Source organism: Phalacrocorax carbo, chromosome 3 (assembly GCF_963921805.1).
Source record: "Phalacrocorax carbo chromosome 3, bPhaCar2.1, whole genome shotgun sequence".
Lineage (NCBI taxonomy): Eukaryota > Metazoa > Chordata > Aves > Suliformes > Phalacrocoracidae > Phalacrocorax > Phalacrocorax carbo.
Genome location: NC_087515.1, coordinates 120,942,315 through 120,957,850, shown reverse-complemented (window position 1 = coordinate 120,957,850; position 15,536 = coordinate 120,942,315). Strand labels below are relative to the sequence as shown.

The 15,536-nt window shown below is 43.2% G+C and overlaps 1 protein-coding gene across 5 annotated transcripts in view; it reads right to left on the bottom strand.

Moving 5' to 3' along the window:
• Positions 1-15,536, bottom strand: part of KLHL29 (kelch like family member 29) — a 415,004-nt gene that overhangs the window by 273,471 nt on the left and 125,997 nt on the right. The gene's annotated exons all lie outside the window — the stretch shown is intronic.

The window sequence follows — 15,536 nt, the reverse complement described above, 5'->3', positions numbered from 1 at the left end:
TGTATGAGCTGCTTGGAATGATCTTCACAGATGGAGCGCTTTACCAATTGCTTTCCTGAATACAGTATGTATCCATTGCATTTCCTTGATCTTTTAGGTAAGTAATAACATCCACTAAGGATGGATTAGACATACACTTCGAAATAATGCCTGTCTATAACTAGATGTCTTATTTCTCAGCATTCACATAATGGCCCCATTACACGCTTGATTACCGCGGCCAGGCTAAACAGAGTAATTTGTTTAGAAGTTTCCTTTTTTTCTTTATTAGCAGAAAAGTCCAACTTCGCCTATCTACTGAATCCTATGATTTTCTAAAGGTTATTTTCAATGGTCCCGAAGACTGCCTCTGCTAATTTTTTAGAGACAGACTCTCTCCAGTGCATTTCATTCAAAATTCCTAATACACAATTTTGCGAGCTGCCTTTTCTTCTCCCGCTTTGGTCTTCATTCCCAAAGTTTCTAGTGAAATTTTCCTCCACAAGGTTATCCAGTTCCTTGTATTTTAATACAATGATAAGCATTTATGTGGCAGTCTTCGTCTTCAAAGCACTTTACAAACATTAAATATTTAATGCTCATGGCATCCCTCTTACTCTCAACCCCACTTTACAGGTAGGGAAACAGACTCATAGGTTAAGTGATTTTGTTTCAAGTCACATCACAAGTTACTGACGGATGTGAGACCAGAATATATGAGCTCAGATTTTCAGTTCCGTACTCAAAACTAGACCAGCCTTGTTCTTCACTTAAATAATAAAACTAATAATGAAAAACCTTGCTCTTGTTCAGGGAGAATTTATCTGCCTCTTTGGAGGTTCTAAATGCGACCCAAAAAACCACAGGAAAAGCACCCCAAAATGATCCAGGAGGGCAGCTACCAGCTTTGTAATCCATGTCTTCTCCTTCCAGTGTTCTAGAGGGAAACCCACAAATGTACACTATCAGAAAACAGGACAGTATGTTTCTCAAGCATTTATATACAGCCACATACACACACACACATATATATATTCTCAACCACTGCCTAAACTGAGAACAGAGACCTTCCAGCCAGAGAATAATTTGCAATTTAAAAACTGAAGTACGTTTCAAAATGGCATCACTAAAGAGCTTTAGTATTTGATAAGAAGATTACAGTATATTCAATTGCACATAGCAAAAGCCTTTTAAAATAAAGTGCAGGAATGCTGAAGCCAGGCATTTGCAGTGAGATAACAAGAAGCTAATCGGCCAGTGGAAAAGGTGCACCATGCTGCAGGGAGCGTTCAGGAGCCAGTCAGGTTTCGAAACCCAAATAATGAGTGGGGGTTTTTTTAGCTTTAACATTTTTCATAATCCAAGCGGGAGGTCTAAACACAGACTGTATGCAACATTAACTGTATTTCCCTTTAACAGGCTTCTGCGGGAACAAATGCTCAGTGTCAGGCTGGTACTATACGTCCATTTAATTGAGCTGAGAGAACTCTCCTGCCCCTGAAGAAAGCTCATCTCTTCTCTCCACGGATCCAACTACAGACCTAGCGGATAGTATCTGGCCCTCACTCATTATTTATACAACCACCTAATTATCTCCCAGAGACTCCCCGTTTTGTACAAGTTTCTTTTTGGAAACGTCATCTGTTGGCTGAATGAAAAGCCAAACTCAGCCCTAGATACTATGACAGGAGTGCCGTATCCACTGACAGCCAACACTACAGCATCCCTTGCTACAACACACGGGAAGCGGCACAGGAGCCTGCAGTACCGCTCACAGGAGAGACGTGCTCCTGGCATTACGCTCGCGTCCGTTTAAGATCAACAGTATGTGCAAAATCAACAGTGTAAAAACACACTTAGGAGTTTAAGAGAAACATGGTACAGATAGGAGCCAAAGATAAACAAAAAAATATATCTGCATATTGCACAATTTCCTCCTCTGTGCCTTTGGATTCTGTCTTACTGCTTACACTGCTCCAGTGCCACCATATCACAGAATCATAGAATCATAGAATCATTAAGGTTGGAAAAGACCCTTAAGATCATCGAGTCCAACCACTAACCTGTATCTGCCAAGTCTAACACTAAACCATATCCTCAGGCACCACGTCTACCCTTCTTTTAAATACCTCCAGGGATGGAGACTCCACCACCTCCCTGGGCAGCCTGTTCCAATGCCTGACAACCCTTTCCTAATGTCCAACCTAAACTTCCCCTGGCACAGCTTGAGGCCATTTCCTCTCATCCTATCGCTTGTTACTAGGGAGAAGAGACCGACCCCCGCCTCGCTACAACCTCCTTTCAGGTAGTTGTAGAGAGCGATAAGGGCTCCCCTCAGCCTCCCCTTCTCCAGACTAAACATCCCCAGCTCCCTCAGCCGCTCCTCATAAGACTTGTTCTCCAGACCCTGCACCAACTTCGTTGCCCTTCTCTGGACATGCTCCAGCATCTCGATGTCCTTGTTGTCCTGAGGGGCCCAAAACTGCACACAGTACTCGAGGTGGGGCCCCACCAGTGCCGAGTACAGGGGCACTGTCATCTCCCTGCTCCTGCTGGCCACACTATTCCTGATACAAGCCAGGATGCCAAAACACATTTGATACCTGTTTAACTGTGACAAAATCTTCTGAGGTCCAGAACTGCTGTTATCCCTCCTCTCCAGCTGACACACTGAGGACAGAGAGAATATGGACCAAAGCTAGAAGCAGCCCCCAGGTAGTGAGAGCATAGCTCAGACACTATATCCAATTTAAACATGTACAAAACCCTTCACGGCTTATGTACCTCAGAATCTGCAGGTAACCACATTTTTTCCTAATAAAGCTCTTTAGGTGCCCAACATTCTGCTGTTATATAAGCCAATGGGAACATCATTTGGACATTTATCACTGCCGGAACACTGGAAATTCCCAAATGAGGCAACCACTGCCCAAATCCTGTGGTGTCATGTCATGAGCCCCTCCAACACACACGGATGCTCTTAGTTGAGTGCCGACGGGGGGTAACACAGCGTGGCTCGTCCTGCCGAGGGATCTGGTTTCCAGCTTCGGTTCCCTGTATAATTCAAGCATGGGGCATTACAGAAATCTGCTGGACTCAGAGGTTTCCATACCAGCAGCTGGATGCTGACGTGCCCAGCATGGCTATGTTCAGCACAGAAGTGGGGTTAGAGCTCTCTTTCAGGTAGTACTGTCTCTTTTTTAACTCCAGCTGCAGACTGAAGGCAAGGAGTGGGTATAATCCTCTGCTCTCCTGAGATGCCCTGTGTGACTCTGGGCTCGGCTCAACAGAGCACTGGAGCTCACTGGAGAGAGATTAAAAAAACAACCAAGGACACACCAATTTAGCACCATGCCTCTACCGCTCTGTTAACAGAGCTTTTGGGCAGACTGGGCCAAAGCCCACATCTCAGCCAAAGCCCACGAGGGAGGACACTGGTGTTTCTGCTGCCACCACTCTTTGGGACTGAAGCCACTGAAATTTAGCAAGCGTGCCATTACCTTCCTCAGGCACTCGCCTGCTCCGCTACTGCACGAGGTACATGCTTCTGCCTTCCTGGTCAGATGGAGGTGCTTTTTTTTTTTTCCCATTTCATTTTTAAGATTATAGGATCTACACAGATGCTGGTAAAATATTTTGTAGCACTGCCATAAAACAGCAGAGTGGAGGCAACACACGCGTATTATGAAAGCTATGTCATTATAATATGTAGCTTTTCTGTTATAAAGTACATTGACCAGCTAAAGTACAGGTTACAGGAAAGTCTACACAAGTCATGTTGTATTAGTAACGTGCATATGGAAGGAAAAAGAAACAACAATTTCCCCATGGAGTTTAATATACTTAGCAAAACGGCCAAGATTAAATTCCTTGGGGAGGGGGAGTCAAACCCTATTCATGAAGTCACTATGGTTTTTTTAAATGAGAAATACAACTATGGAGTTGTCACAACTGTGGAAATATCTAATAACACTGAATTAAAGCCCTTTTCAGGAATGTACAGAACACAGCTTGCTGTTACTGTCTGTTTTTTAATCTTGAACCACTGGCTCTCTGAAGCAGCCAAGAAAACTTGGCTATCTTATTCGCTTGCCATAGAAGCCATTTCAAAGGTACCAAGCCCATCCCTCCACCCCTCTAATATCACAACCCAGGGGAGCTCAGGGCTCCTCACCCTGGCAGCAGTGTGGTCTTGGGGTGACGGGAAAGGCTCGACGGAAGCTCATTGAAGGAGGTGCCGAGTTAGCTTAGAGGAGGATGGGGAAGGAGAAAGGGCAACAACAGACCAGCCTCAGATGCAGCTTAATACTGGGACTCTGTGGCATGGAGGAAGCCCCCTTGCAGCCTTTCCTAGTGTTCCCCCCCAGTGTTGATCATTCTTTCAATCAACTTATTTCCTCTATCCTTACCACGTCTCCATCTTGTCTCACATTTCTACTCACCACCTCTCCTTCCACCATGTGCCCCTGTCCAGGTCCCTTTCCCTCGTTGCTTCATGTCAAAGTAAGAATTCATCCAAGACCTTCCCCTGTCCCCAAACAAGACTAACCTAAACAGGCCGTTTGCAAAACTATGTTTCCTTTACTTGGCTGCTCTTATATTTTTGACCTTTCTTTTTCCATCTTAAAATCCCTAAATGAAATCATTAGGTGAGGAAGAGTGACCTGATGTACCAATAGTTTGGCAAGCTGACACCATTAAAAAGATACAGAGGATTCGTATCCTATTCTCGGATGTAGAGAGGAGAAAATAGAGGTGAAGAAGCAGGTGGGAATTCAGTGGTGATGAAATGGAAGTGACAAACTTATAATTTGTTAAGCTTCTAAGCATAGTTTTATCCAAAAAACAGGGGAAAAATTAGTTCCCTCTTAAATAAGGTATTTAGCAGAAACCTTTAAGAGAACCAACAACCCCTTTCTCTCCCAATTCAGCTATCTTCTGCTAACCTCTCACAGGATACTTCAGTTTTGGACAATTAATTTTATTAGCATAGGAGGGAAAATTTCAGCAGCCAGCAGGAAAACCTCCCAGTCGACCAACCATTTCTATCTGCGATGGAATCCATGGAGTTAAATCCCACAGTACAGTTTGTTCCAGGAGCATCCTTGCCACAACCCAGTGCCCAGGTGCAAAAGTTGGGCCAAACCCAGTGACTATGATTTTGTAAGTAAAAACAAAGTATCGGCTCTGAATAGAATCATTTTAAGGATTTCATACATTAATTTCTTTTCTGCATTGCCTCTGCATACCCACTGCTGGCAATGCAACAACATATAAGCACTGAATGTTGTGCTTAGTAGCTTAAGAGCTGCAAGACAGATTGTCATTTTGCTTATTCTTCCTGGGCCAAAATGTGTTTTCCCAGAAGAAAAAAAAATCCCCTCCTCCCAAAACAAATATGCCCCTTTCCCCCCTGCAGTTGTCTTCAGATTTCGAGAACTGGATTGGCACTACTGCCAGAGGAGGCGAAGGAGGGATCGCATCCTCAGGAGGTTTTTATTCTAGACAGAGAGGCTCTCCCCAAGACAGCTTTTTGCCAACTCATGGAGAGTTTGGAAAATGAAGGCAAAAGCCTCCCATTTGACTGAATTCAATGGGAAGGCAGCGCGGCACACGGAGCACCGGGGCAATTTGCTTTTGGCAGCCTATTTTGCTAAGTAGGTGGGCTGCATTCAGAGCCAATTAAAGGTTGACGTTTTCCTCCTTAGGTACAATGTGCTGCGACACAGCTCGGACTATTCTTCCCTCCCTACGTCTGTGTTTACTGTGGCTGTTCATTTTTACTGTTGGCAAGGGGGATGTTTAATAAAGCAGGCCATTCCCTAGTTACAAACACGGTATATCATCGTTTGGTGTATGTACACATATGGTATGAAATAGAACGCTGTTAAAAGTCAAAGCAACTCCTGCCAGAAATTTTTGATGGCAGTGTTGTAAAAAAAGCATCGGGGCGCAATGCAGTTCTCTGTTTTCCGATACTGGGTGGGAAAGGGGAGAGACAGCATGGTGGATTTAGATCTGACATTAAAAGGGGATCATAAGAGTGAAGAAAAAGGAGCAGTGTCCAGACTTCAGAATTTCCCGATTCCCAGTTCAAGGTCTAAGCTTTGTTTTGGCTTGTGCAGCTCTACAAATGGAGCCAAAGAGGTTCTTGATCCAGCTTTTTATTTCCTGCAGTGCTAAGCTACAGGAATGCTCACATCTGGGGTCTGCTTTAGTCCCGTCTCTAATTAAGGTAGTTTAGTTTTTCAAACATGCTACCTGAGACCTGCTGATGTTGCTTCAGGTCATGCAGCCATGCTTCAAAGTGCTTTCTAATATACCTAATAGTGCCACAGTGATATGTTCAGCTTATTACTGTTACAGAAACAGTAGGGTCATGGTATTCTCTGCAAAATACTTCTGTAATGGAGTGGATTAATTTAATGAACGCCATTTACTGCAGCAGAAGTGACAATGATTTGATGTTTTGTTACAATTAAGACTCATTAGCCACTGACTTTTTTCTTAGTTGTCTGACATCATAACAGATGTAACACATATCAGATACAGAAGTTATGAACTTCTTTCTAGTCATTTTTAATAAACATGAAGGAAGTGAGAATGAAAGTCTCAGCATTCAGCTGCTGAAAAGTGGCCTGCTTGAGGGATGTCACATACACCTCCCGCACGAACTACAGGGAGAATGCAAAACTGCACGCAGCTTCTAGGCAACCACTGGATGATACCCGGCATTTAAGCTTTCAACCAAACAACTGGAAGTTTCATCCAAGGCATCCCATCACCTGGCTAAGAGGCATAAAAGGCTTTTGAGAAAGCAGGCAGAGCCAGGTCCTGATGCTTCGCTTTTAATAAGATCCCAGAGCTCTGCGAAGATGGGAATCCCTGCATCCAAGAACCTGCTTGTGGAGGGACCCGTGCGCCCTAGTGAGACCAATGGAAAACACAAACTCTGTTTTAGTAATGATCCCTTCTTTCTCAACCAGCATTTGAATGCTGAGGAATGATCCCCACACTATTCTACAAATGCAAAATCTTTGGCTCCTTGGGAACACAACTCATTTGCTTTTCACAAATCTTGGAACAGCAGTATGCTGAACACTCAGGATATGAGACAAAATCCCCTACTAAATAAGAAATGCATTGCCAAGTATGAACAGTGTTGGTCAAACCAATGTCACTAGACTCCAGGTTAAGTTTTCAGGCTCAAGAAGTCAAAAGCCAAAATAAGATTTTTGCGAACGCAGCATTCCCCAGCATTGCTGGGGACACAGATCACACTCAGCTGTACAACCTGCAAACGCATCTTACTCAGCAAAGAAGCGAAGCTACCAAACTAATTTAATTGCCCAAGTCAATAGCATTTAAAATCTGGGTTGCACAAATGGTGTGTATATATATAAATACTCCAGCACTCGACAAATATCCCCTAAATCCCCAGAAAGCCCCACAAATTTAAAAGGCTTCACTTAAAAAATTAACTTAGTTATTAATTGAAGGAAAAAAACCCCAAACCTTAAACATACAAATCACGAACTATTCCTTTAATATCTGGCAATGATACTTCTAAAAAATGTTTTCTGAGTCACCGGTACCTTTTCTTTAATCAGAAAAAGGAATCCTAAAATTTTTAGCTTTTAGTTAATCCTAACTCATAATCTGATCACACTAGGTGCTGTTTACAAAATAATTTCAGAATACAAGGTTGTGAGTGAAAATAATTCAGCAACAGCAAAATGAACACCCCCAAAAACAAGTGCAGAAGAATCATGCAAAATGACTTGTTTGCCTTTGAAACCTAGAATAAGAGCACACACACACACACACCCCCACAAAAAACCCAAACCAACAGGTAAATCAAGAAAAAACCAATACCATATCTTACTGTTCTTGTGCAAATTCAGCGTCATTCACTTCCATTCTGCCTAGGAGGGACACACGTGCACTTGCCAAAACAGACATAAAAACCCACCGTATTATCAAAATTTCCAGCTGATGCTGCCGACAACTTCTTGATCAACAGATCAAGACATGGCAGTCTTAGGATGTAAGAAGAGAGCAGAAAGTAGGAGAGATGGAGGTGACTCAGCAGGCAGGACTGGAAGCCCGAAACCCAGATGTTTGAGGGCAAAAAGCATCATGGGGGGAGTTCTTTGAAGCTTCCCCCACCCTTAGGCTTCTCCAGCTCTTCTGAGCATATCTTTGGTAGGAAAGACTCCCTAAAACTACTTGTAGAACGTGGTATTTCGGCAACACTGACTGCAACCTGAAAATGAGCCATCCATGCAAATTCCCAATTCACTCCCACCTACCTGCAATCTCTGTCAACTCTCCCATGCAGATGCGAACCTGAGCAGTAACGTGCTAATGAACGGAATACAAAATCTGTTTTTCCCTTCTATTGTAGAGCGAGGATAAAAATCACACTCCTGCTCCCTTATCCCATGCCAGAAGAGTTATAACCCCATGAAAATCACCTGAGTTAAAGATAAGCTGGGAGCTTCAACTTTATATTCATTTTTATCAAATCCTTGAAACTGCTTCATGTGGTTTATTTTAAGAGGTATTTCTACTAACAATAATAAACCCCCTTATCTGTACTAAAGAAGAGAAAAAAAGCAGATTGCATCATAAATCTTAGTCATACCAGCTAATAATCTTCAAAATCATCCTTTTAACATGGATGGCACCTGTTAAGTCAAAGCACTTTTTTCCTGCCGGTTTAGGAATACAGTCTCATCCCAGCTCCCATTACGAGAATGGAAGGTTTTCAGCAAACTGCACTGGCAGCTGCAGGATCGTAAAAATCCTTCAAGGGTCTCTGAAGCCGGGCTACAAGCACGGCACCCCTTATCTATAATTAGGGAAAAGGGAATAAAAACTCTAAAATTCTATGTTTAATCCCCAGTCCCTCAGTGCAGGGTTTTGTCCCTGGGTGTTTCTAATAAGAGTTTCAAGTGTCAGCTGCAATGTAATTTTGTTTATTAAAAGCGGAAGAGTTATGGCGATGATTATATCAAACCTGAACTACAAAAAGGACCACGTATTTGGAATCTGTTTACATAAGGCATGCTGATAAACATCACTTATTTCACAATTGCCTGTGATATGCCATACAATGTACCTTTATATACGTTTAAAGCAATTTTATTCCAAGGATGCACATCTGATTTCAGTGGAGGGTATGCTTCCCAAGATGCATTAAGGTCTAACTAAATTTATTTTTTAAAAGAAGTAGTAGTGTAACTTATTACAACAGTGCAAACTATTATTGTCATAACAATGTAAAGTTCCCATGGATTTAATACTACAAATGCTCTATGCATCACAATCTCATTTGGCAATCGTGTCATTTCACAGTATTTTATTATACCAACATTTCTCCAAGAGCGATGCCATCTCACAGAAGAGGTGCAAAAATCAGGGCACTTTCACTCCAAAGTATCTGAATTGTAGTTCTTTATCAAATTCTTTGAAAATAAATACAGTCACTCCACTAGCATTTCATTCTTCTACCAAATATAGTAAGGATGCAAAACTTCCAGCTCTAGAGCATGGAATATGGCACAAAACTAGAGTAAATTACCATCTTGGCTGGACAGAGAAATTGAGGCAGGGAGCGACCTACTCCAAGTCACAAACTATGTCATGAAGAGAGAGAAAGGAAAGGTTTGAGATGCTGATGCATGTCTGTGGTCCAGCCCCTGGGCTACGCTGCTTCTCCAAGTCTTAGATGGCTCTTAGATGGTACCAGCTGTATTTCCATTAGCTATTTCTAATTAATGGGTTAGCAGAATAGATTAACATCAAATTCACATCTGTAATGTGGTGACATTGTATATGCAGGTAAAGAGGCAATATTTGACATCATAAAAACTTTCATAATTTTGATGGTTTCCTGTGAACTGACTTTCTCCTGTGCCACACTGTAAAATACTTTGTAAGATTCCAGACTAGAGATTACAGACAATGCCCACCCATTCCCTTGGGAATCATCACTGATGCTCAGCTCCTGCTACACCCTAACTACAAGTGACCCCAGCCACTAAAAGGATCTAAACACAAGGGAGGACTTCGGGAGCAGTTCTTCAGAGCGGGCAGGCAGGCAGTAATTTTCCACTGCGTATCTACCTTTCCGATGGAACAGAGAAGTCCAGTATCGCTCAGGCGCGAATCAAACTGTACCGTATGTCGTAAGACTTATTTCAAATGATTCAAAAGCATTCTCCACCATCAGGGAGAAAAACTGGATCAAGACATATTGATAGCAAAGTGAATGCAAAGAGCTGAGTTTGAAAGCATAAACTCCCGCATGTCTTGTAAATGGACCTCTTCAAAATCCTGGGTTTTTAACAGTTTTGGCACCACGAACTATGGTGCCTAAACTATATGTTCTTAGACCCTGTCTTCCAGCCTTAGAATCTCTGCTGACAGACATGATATACATCTCTCAGCTTGGACCATGCAAAACCCTCCACAAGGTTGTAGCTCCCCAGTCTCACCTTCAGGGACCCGCACCCTTCTCCCCCACCTCAGTCTCCACTTCTTCCCCTTCTCGCCGGCTGCTGTCGTCTTTGCTGCTCTCCTGCACTGCCCTTCTCCACGTTTCCCTCTTTCAAATCTGTCTGCGATCATGGAGCCTAGCAACGTTAATCTGCCACTCATTTATCATATTTCAAGCTCAGATATACAAATCCGCTTCCCTTTGTCCGTTTGGATCATTGTGATTCTGTTTTATGGTCTCGATTTCTCTTTCCTAGTCCTTTGCTTACGGGCTGTTGTTTATTATTATTTGCCTATCTGGAAGTTAATCTCTCTGAAGCCGGAGTCCTTGCCGCTGCCTTCCTCCGTTCAGCATGAAGCCGGGTGCTCTGTCAGTGCTTGATAAACCATTTGTCATTCAGGCAGCAGATAATGCGGCTGCACACATGTCCATTTTAAGCAGCATAAAGTACTGAGAATAAAAGTGTTAAAATAGCACTGAAGGATTTATAAATATATGTGGGGTTTTTTTTCCTCCACAAGAAAGGCAGGAGTGCCAATGCTGGGCCAGGCTTGAAGAGGTATTTAAAACTTGCAGATCCTTCCTATTTCAACAGGACTTCAATGACCCCGGAGTTTTGTAGATGCTCCCCTTTAGATTTCTCCAGCTGTACAACAATAATTGTCCAAAACACAAGACACATTGAAAGCCAGGGTCTTCAATCCTCTTTCTCAGCTTTCTTATACATGCTATAAAGCTAACACTTCTCTTTGTGGTCTACCTGCTATTGGAGGTCAACTTAATGAAATGCTTTGGAGAGGACCACCATTAAGGACTAAGTAGAATGACAACTGCTTCTCCCTCTACGTCCTGGCAGCAGCGAGGGTGACAGCTACATAGAAATAGAATTATATTAATAGGTTAAATAGAAACTTCCCGTTGGTGCAAATAATTTAGTTGTTCCCTATATTCTTTGGACTTCACACTGTGTGCCATGTCACCGTCTGAGGACTTATTTTTACATTCACACCATCTTATCTGCTGTCTGAAGTGGTCAATATTTATATATTAAAATCTCACAACACAAAAGACCTCACAGGGAAGACGAAGAGCTCCTTCCTTTAAATCCTGCTGTGCAGGAGATCTATGGCTCCATTCAGAGATTTCTAAGGTGCCAAAAAAAGGGAACTTTCAAAACACTTGTTGAAGACTTTTCTGGCAGCTTGGCCCAGGAGCCGGCGCAGAACCATCCTCCCACCTGGGCTGTCCCCAGCAGCCAGCCCAGCTAATGGTTTTTTAAGATACTTTTCAGAATGAAACCAACCAAACAAAAAACCCAAACCCAAACCAGAGGCGGCTAAAGAAAGTGATGTTTTAAACGAGAGTTTCAACTTGAGTCACCTGGTCACTTTTTCACAAGCGTGTTGGGATGGCTACAGGTAAACACTATCATAAACTAGGATACAGCTGGACAAAAGAAGTCACTTCATTTTCAGATATTTGAGGACGTTCATGGTGAGCAGAGGCTGCTCAAGACCTTTGGGGGAAAAAAAATATCAAACCAACTCTGTTCTCTTTGACACTACACCAGAAGGCTGTGCTGCCATCCAACAAGACCTGGACAGGCTGGAGAGCTGGGCCAAGGGGAACCTCATGAAATTCAACAAGAGCAAGTACAAGATCCTGCATGTGGGGAGGAACAACCCCACGCACCAGTACAGGCTGGGGGCTGAACTACTGGAAAGTGGCTCTGTTGAGAAGGACCTGGGAGTGCTGGTGGGCAGCAAGGTGACCATGAGCCAGCACTGTGCCCTTGTGGCCAAGAAGGCCAATGGTGCCCTGGGGTGCAGTAAAAGGAATGTGGCCAGCAGATTGAGGAAGGTTAACCTGCCCCTCTACTCTGCCCTAGTGAGGCCACATCTGGAGTGCTGTGTCCAGTTCTGGGCTCCCCACTTCAAGAAAGACAGCAAACTACTAGAGTCCAGCGGAGAGCTACCAAGATGATGAGGGGACTGAAGCATCTCCTTTATGAAGAAAGGCTGAGAGCTGGGTTTGTTCAGCCTGGAGAAGAGAAGACTGAGGGGGGATTTCATCAATGCTTATAAATACCTAAAGGGTGGGTGTCAAGAGGATGGGACTGGACTCTTTTCAGTGGTGCCCAATGACAGGACAAGGGGCGATGGGCACAAGTTGGAACACAGGAGGTTCCACTTGAATATGAGGCAAAACCCCTTCCCTGTGCGGGTGCCAGAGCAGGGGCACAGGCTGCCCAGGGAGGCTGTGGGGTCCCTTCCCTGGAGACATTCACACCCCGCCTGGACGCGGCCCTGTGCCCCCTGCTCTGGGTGTCCCTGCTCAAGCAGGGGGTTAGACAAGATGATCTCCAGAGGTCCCTTCCAACCCACACCATTCTGTGATTCTGTCATTCGGTGATTATCACCTACAGGCAGAAACCTTCTGAAACCAGAGGCTGTAGGGTCTGGAAAAAAGAGAGACCAGTGCAAGCACAGAGTAAGCAGGCATTTTATACTGGCCATTTTAATTTCACTAAGCAAGAGTTTGGGATTTCATTAGAACCAGATATGCAATACATCCAAGTGATTCTTTTTTTTAAATTTTAATAACTTCTTGCCTTTGCTTTTTCCTTTTTTCTTTTGACAGTCTGAGAAAAATGACAAGGAGGTCCAAGACTGTTTCTATACACTTCTGACAATTTACCTGAGGGACTACAACTGTAAACGTTTGAGACAGGTTTTTCAGTTAATACATTAGAACTAGTATAGAAAAAAAAATGAAAATAAACAACCTCCACCCTTATTACTGTCGAACAAACTTATTTGGGCATTCAGATTTCAAAACCAAATTGGTCACAATTTTTTTTGCTTGGAAAGTGGATTTTTGCTACGTCAATAGAGGCTATATTTATTCTGAAATTAAGGCCATCTGTACACAAACTTGTACAAAATAATTAAACTCATTTTTTGAAGTCCAGTTTAATTACTCTGGTGACAATACTTGCATATCAGCTTCTGGTTTTATAACTAATTAAAAATGAAAAATTTACCTTTTAAAAAGCTCTTTCCTTAAAGTAATTTGCATTTACAACAGGCATCCAGTTAGAGTTTCTAGTATGGGTTAGCTATCTGCTTCTGCCATGGAAAGACTTTAAAAATAACTGGTTTAAACGAAAATACAACCTTCACCAAAACCGTTCTTACACACCTTTTCACAGGATCGTTAAATTATCCAGTTTTACTTTGTACCTGTGGCGCTCCCATATATTACCACATACATCACGGTCACCCAGAGCTTTGGATGGCCACTCTGGTGTGACATTTATATGAGACTGAAAGCTAAACAATAAAGCAAATGAAGAAGCAAAAATGCAATGTATATCCCACTTTATCCTCCTTGCAGGTTTCACTGGACAACTGGACTATAAAAACCAATTTGATTCATTTTCTTTGAAATCTGAAGACAAATTCTAGTAATTTTTCAAAGTGAGCCTGGCAGTTTTCAGGATAATAATTTTTTTTTCCTAGTAAAAGCTACAGGAGGTTGTGGAAGAATAGGGTTAGATTTGGTCTGTGGAACCTGGATGCAGCTTTGGCTATAACAAGTCTGCCTCTCTCTCTGTATCATACCAGTGTATCACATGGTTCCTTCCCTAACTGCATTCAAAATGAGTCCCCATGCTACCACTGCGTTGTGTCAATTATATGTATTTTGTCCAAATGTTGCAAAAGTGATACTGCTATTTCTGATGTGCTGAAAGTGTTTTTTAGTTTCTTCTCTTCAAAGTAATTTTATACTGATTTCTCAGTTAGTACTTGTGAAACCTAGGGTAGGAAAGGCTGGGGAACAGGTCTAATGTATGCACATCAATTTTTAAATAGCTTTTTTTTTTATGTTCCCTGAGATGAAAACGCTTGCAGCTTGGCTCATTTAGGAAAATCACAACATCCTGCAAAGTCTCCTTCCCCATCACAGATACAGCTGTGTCACTCCGGCTGTCTCACTAGAAATCTCAAACCTTATCAAGGTCAAGTGCCACAAGGAGGGAGCCTGGTGACCTCTTCAAATGGTGGCTACAGGGATTATTTTCCTGGACTGTTTGTCCTCTCCCTTCTCCACTGCAACAGAGTGTGCATCTTTGCTCTCTGTGCCCTTTCGGACTGTCATCCCTTCTGCACTCCTGCACGCTGAGTCCCACCTTTGATCTGCAGCGTCAGCCCTCACCATCTCAGCACAACGCTCCAACACCCCTCATCTGTAGCCGACGCTCCCTGTAAATATTCACAGTACAGCTTGTAAGAGGGGAGAACAAAGCAAACCTCCCCCTCCTTTCATAATGTTTGGTGCCACGCACAGAAGATGCAGCCATTTGACAGGGTGTGCTCTGACTCCAGCTTATCCCTCTGAATAATTGCCTTGCTGTGTTTCATCTCAAGCACCACCCTTTGCCACCATCTAGCCCATCTTTCCTTCGTTACGCTTTGCATGCAGGATACTTGGAGTGAGCCCGAATGCTGGTTTTACTCTGTGTGCACACATCACCTAACATACAGAGATGTTAGTCTATGACCCTGGCTTGGGGGATTTGCTGTAGTTAATCCTAAAGAAAAAATACAGCCAATTATTCAGTCATTTACTGCTAATAAAAAACGTTAAACAAGAGAAGGTGACACCTTTCTCTGACCCTTTTGCACAACACCATTACCTTTTTCTCCGGACTCAGCATTCATTCTGGCAGTTGGAGTTTTGGCTACTCCAATTCCATCAACAGCTGATTGAACACAGTGCTCTCTGCTGCTCGCCTAAATTTAACTTCGTGCTGTTCCACGACATTAAGCAGCTGTCTTATTCTACCTCAGGAGTCCCTGTGTGTCTGCTGTGGATGGAGAGACACATCTACAGAGTTTCCAAAATGTGCTGGGATCTCCCCCCAAAAAAATAACAAAGAGGAGCGGGAGAGCTTGGGAGCTGGTGGACTGCGGTGCCTCCCACTGCAGCTCTCCTGGGTGTTACATGGGAAGGTAAGAGATTTGGGATGTGACAGCATGGGGCTCAGCCA